The sequence below is a fragment of the Cupressus sempervirens genome, chromosome 3 (genome assembly GCF_028749045.1).
Source record: "Cupressus sempervirens isolate cs-2001-9-10 chromosome 3, ASM2874904v1, whole genome shotgun sequence".
In the NCBI taxonomy this organism is placed as follows: domain Eukaryota; kingdom Viridiplantae; phylum Streptophyta; class Pinopsida; order Cupressales; family Cupressaceae; genus Cupressus; species Cupressus sempervirens.
The window spans coordinates 481,685,355-481,691,287 of record NC_143120.1 but is presented as its reverse complement, the minus strand read 5'-3'; the positions used below and the strand labels follow the sequence as shown (position 1 = coordinate 481,691,287).

At 34.9% G+C, this 5,933-nt stretch overlaps 1 pseudogene; it reads right to left on the bottom strand.

Annotated features, from left to right (window-relative positions):
• Positions 1-256: 256 nt before the first annotated feature.
• Positions 257-5,608, bottom strand: LOC149567262 (U-box domain-containing protein 45-like; annotated as a pseudogene).
• Between the last annotated feature and the right edge of the window lie 325 nt (positions 5,609-5,933).

Here is a 5,933-nt window from a genome sequence, read left to right as displayed (position 1 = left end):
GCCAATTATTTTCGAACTCGTCATCAATATGGAATGTTATTATAAGCCAATATCCCGAGCTTTGATGTGAGAAACACTTGGTCTACTACCCCAATTACAGTCACAAAGAGGCGAGCCATGCAGAGGAAGTTCGTAGCTGGAGGGAAGCAGTGGCCTTGTCGAAGAAGAGAGCTCTAATCTCGAGTTGTAAATGGATTTGGGAATTTTATTTATTTCCCTCTTCTACATTAGACATGAAATTTTTCCATGCTGAAAACTATTTAAGTACCAGACCATCTACATGTAATGGTATTCTCCAGGCCATACTCGCCAGCCTCAATTGCTTTGCCATGATTGGAGGCAGAAATACTGAAGAAATGTAAAGGGAAGGAATAATTCCATGTTTCATGACCTTAGTGTACATGCTACCAGTGTGATAATGGAAGCTTTGATAGAGGGAATAGACATTTGTCAAACCTCAAGATACATGGCTCAAAAGTAGATTTTGTAGGTTTTTTCTTTTAAATAATAATGTTTTATTCTTTTATAAGAATAAAATATTATCCTCTCAATACAAATGTAAAGTAATTTTAGGATATTGTGATTTTGCTGTCAAGATTCAACTGTTTAGTCTTGGAGCCAAATTCATTAAATCACACACGTATGCACACACACACACACCGTCTTCTTAATGCAGGGAGAATGATATATCAAGCCTAGACACAAATTCTCACACCCATAATCTTAATAATACACGGAGAATGATTACCCTTTGCCTTTGAGGCTGTGTCTCAGTTGTAGCTATTCTACCAAGAATAGCATGGGTTGTCATTGATATCACTCCATAACTAGTTGTAAAACATGCAACCTAAGGCTTGCTTTTTTGTATCTTGCATTATAAAATAAATTTTGTATTTTGAATCTGCCATTTCTTGTTGTCACTAAATGTTTGAACTGTTTATATGCCTTTTAGTCTTCTAGCTTTTAGTATTTGAAAGTCAATTATCCTTTGTCTTATTGAGACAATGTTTGAACTTCCCAGTGTTTAAGAGCGATGAAATTTTATGAATTCTTTTAGATTTTATTATTATATCAGATATATTGACACTCCAAAAGCTTCCCAACCTTATTTCTTGTCACATTGTCATTGCATTCATGTTTCTGATTACTTGTGGCAACATAGGCTCCACCCATATGTCTAGGCCATGGTCGGCAAGACTAAATTGCTCATGCACATTACTCTGGCACCTTGATTTTGTTTGCATTGAAGCGCAAGCATGTTTAGCCATTTAGAGTTGCAAATTTTGTGGAAAACTTTGCTCATTTTTATCCAATGCTTTTGTTCTTATATAAGGAACAAGCTACATATCTTGCACAAATGGACCTTCTCTCACCCCTTTTATTTCAGTTTCATTTAAAATCCTGCCACATAAACCTTAGCATTTAGTGAAGATGCTTGACTCGGTTTTAGAAAGGTCCAAGATGAAGGTTGAATTGTTTGTTGTTTACTGTAATGCACTAAAAGTGTGGCTGAATTGACTTGGGCAGTAACTTGAATGATTTTTGAGAATCCTGTCTTTAATGGTGAATTCCCCAATTTCATTTGTACATTCTCATCCATGTATGCATGAGGAAATGAAGGAGCTTTGGTCAATTATTTCAGTACTTTGACTTGATATATAAGGACACTAGCTTAGTAGTCTAAACATTTTATGTTGTCCCAAAAAGAGTAGGCAGTAAATAATTGAAGATGTAATAGCTTTTTTTGTTATGGATATTCTGAATGAGAGGTTTCCTTGGTTTTATTGGGTCTAACCTTTAAGTACATAAATTGTTAGAGCACAAGCCATTGCTACAACTCTGGCCTCATGTTGACATTCACCTATAAGTCTACAAAATAATGTTTGAATAATATAAGAGGGTATTTGTTGATTTCAAAGTACATTTCTTAAAACTAGCTGACAATGGTCAAAGCTCTTGGTGCATAGCAACAAGAGTATAGTCACCGATTGTTCTTGTTCTTAAGGGGTGTCTGTATCAAGCAGCTCTGCTATAGTCACGATGCAACCATCGGTATTGGCAATCGCTATTCTTCCATCTCCAATGGCAGCTAGATTATATAAGATGCTAATGCAAATTTCTATAAAATCAACTTCACAGACAGTGAGGAGATTAACAATCTTGGAAACGACATCTGCTAACACCATTCTGGACTAATTTTTAGCATTTGTGGATAAATGATATAATGAGTTCAGAGCATCTTGTCTACATTGGTAGGAGTTTGAGCTTAGTCGTTTAATTAGACAAGGAATAGCTCCCAAGGAACCAATGCTTGCCTTATTGTCATCCCAACTAGATAGCGCTAGTAAAACTGCCAATGCTGCTTTAGCTATTTTCGAATCAAGAAGATTCAATAACAGTGGTACTACACCTGAAGATAGAATTGATGCCTTGTTCCTACAAAATAAAAATTTCAAGAACACTAAGAAATTTGTCATAGATATTACATGAATACATTTAAACAATTGATTTCTAAAGATGGTTGGATGAAATGCCAAAAATTGTTTCAACATTTCAGATTAAAATTGTCTACCTATTATTGTTTCAAGTCATTTTGAGAAGTGCCAATGCCCCTAATTCTTGAGCCTTCATGTCTAGTGCATCTACAGAAGACTGCAGGAAATTCACAAGAGAAGAAATAAAATGATTGGCACCCATATAAGAGCAAGCACTATCATCCTTACACAATAATGCAACTTCCTCTGCAGCTGCACACTGTACTCCTAAACTTGATGAATTAAGGTTTGCAAGCAATCTTTCATACTTTTTAGTACTCCGCTCTTCTAGATTTTGAGTGTCCACCATATTGTAAGTCAAAGAAGGTTCTGTACCACTGATTTGTATCAATTTGATCTGTATAGATAAAACTGTGGACTCAGAGGAGATGTTATGATCTAAAGTGGGAGTTGATAAACCACCAGCATCTCCCTCACCAAAATTTGTAACTTGGTCATCGTCTGATGATCCCACCTTGACTCTTTTCAACCAACCATCAGCAATACTTTTCATGGAATCTGACCGGTCCCATCTCCAGTATATCAGAGGCAAAGAAGTTGGGGGAGGTGGTTCTGGAACTCTGATACCATTTTTCTCACACCAACTCACAATTAATCCCTTCACACAGTAGTTAGGAGTGACAGAAAGATATGATGATTTTTGCTGTGTTTTGGGGCACGTATCATGACCCTCATTGAACTATTTCTCTGTGCATACTCTTTCATATGTTTGACCAGAGAAAATGATCACAGGATCTGACATTAACTATAAGGAAATTGGACATCTAAATTCTTCAGGAACTGCTGGCAACATTCCCATGGAACTTCTACGAGTTTCCTTGGAACCTAGTTTGAATGATTGGATTTTAGAATCATCCTGGTCACTCCTCCTACTATTAACATGAGCTTCATCCAAAGAACTGCTGATTGTAGGAGAACATGGATCAGAGTACTGAGAATCGGCATCATCCATACATTCATTTCTGAAAAGCTTGTTGTATTTTCTTAGGATGTGTAGGAGGTATGAAATAATTGATTCTTTTCTCTCGTCATCCTCACAATGAGATTTATCAAGTTGCTTCCTCAAACTTCTCTTCTCCATTGAAATTATTTTAGGAGATACTGTTCCCAACCTTGTAGCTGCTTGATGGAAATCTTCTAGTTTTGATATATCATTTAGACCACTGACATCCTTGTCCTGCTGCAGCAATGTTATAAGATCCCTATCAATTTCCTTTTTCATCAGCATTATTTTATTCATAACATGCAAGTACCAAAATAAGCCATGGAAATATATAAATAAAAATATACATAATTCATAATCTTCACACCTACCAAGCTAGATTATGTGGTACAAGGACTTCAAGACGCTGTAAACCCTAAAGCAAATCATCTTTAACCCTTTCAAATTTGATTAGAACCGCATCCCCTGTTATCGCCTGGCAATGTATCACATATGAGACAAATTTTTATTTAAATGTTGAATAAGTCAATGAAATGTACACATTTGAAAAATAGAGCATAATTTTTTTGAGTAATTGCATTTTAGTTACGTCTCAAGTATCTAATTTTCCATAAGCAAGAAAAATGAGTTGGAACTCCATTAAGAACCGAGTTCAGAAAATATAAATCATTTTTAAGTCTGACTAATTAGATAATTCAAAATTGTTGATACTTTTGTATTAATAGGTTGTGGAAACTCTTTCTTGTACCAACTTATAAGCTTATTGCATCTTGATCTAATTTGTTTACTTCTTTCTAATTTTTTCATAGGGTACACATTCCTTTTCTCCCATAAGTTGACATTCTTTGCAAATTTGGTTATGTGCAATAAAAATTACATACCAAATAGAATTTGCTGCAGTCTCCACAATGTTGAAGAAGGGATTTTGCCTTTTCAAGAGCTAGATGAAATGCACATAAGGACTAAATGCTTGACTTACAACGTGGACAAGTTGCTTCTATGGCAGAAAAGATTTTCATCATCTTACCAACAAGCCTGGTAAGTTGCCTACACATACCTCCATGTAGCTGGACATATTTGAGGATAAAATGAAATCATCAAAAAAATTGGAGTTCCTTCTCTTTGTCTCTCACATCTACTCCCAATTATAAGTTCAATAAACAAAACCAAAAATATAGTTTCAAAATGTGACAGTACTTAGCATTCATGCAACTTTTACATTTCAGATGCAAAAGTCAACATAAAGTTACTCAAAGCTTCACTTAAGGTATTCCTGTGCTATATAAATGCATTCTTGTACAAGAATCCTACCACATGATGTGAATTCCTAGATTTTGAATATCGTGTAGGTGGACTACCAATTAATGCTTCAACAGATGTGCAAAATCTATAGATTAGAGAAGGAAAATACCAAGAGACATTGTTGCACATGGAAGAAAGAGAAAATGTAGACAACCATATACTCCAAAAAAGATGGAAAAAACAATTAAAGAAAACATCCTACTAGGAGAGAAAATAGAGCAATAATTATTCAGATAAAAAACTGAGGCAATAATGGAAGAAGGCATAAGCATGGAAAGAAAAAGTAGCAGGATAACACCCCAGATCAAAATAAAAATATGGGAGCCATTAGCATGAACTATGAAAAAAACAAGTAGGCAACAGGTTGAAGTTAAAAAAGGATCAATGAACATTGAATACAAAACAATTATCAAGCAATACTCAAAAGAGTTGCTTTCAAGGCTAGTCATTCAGGTATGATGAGAACTACTATACTTAAGAAAATAGGTCTACTCCTCATTTCAAAATCTATAGAAGGTTTATACTTGAGCAAAGTAGAAAGATCTTGCAGTTAAAGCCCACACATAGAATAATGCTTATCTTGTTAATTACCTGAGTTGTTAGCATGCACAGAAGCAATCATATGTATTGATCACAAACAAAAGTCCAAATTTAAAAAGTTTTTCATCTGGCTGTTTCATAGATACTAACAGTGTGTGCGCAAGAATGTACCTACTTCAGATGAGCACTTTAGAGAAAGAGAGAAAGATACCTTTACATCATTAGAAGTTGAGAAGATTTTCTCTACAACTGCTTCTATTCGGTCCATCAAAGCACTGGACTGCATTATTTCAATGAATCAGCAAAATCATAAGCACATCTCTCTCTCTCTCTCTGCAAGTAAGTATAGTAGAATATGGTTTTTTATTATATTGTACTTGCTATAAACTATAAAGCTCCAACCTCAATTGCATCACTCCATGACCAAAGATAGATTTTTACAAAAAAATTGATAGATATTTGACCAACAAATACAAATTGTGTAGCTCTCATGAGTGTTCAAATCCCTTTCTATTTTAGGATATCAAAGTTGGGTCCAAGACAAAGAAAACTTTGTTTGAAGTGTGACTTGGATCCCTGCATATTGTCAAAAC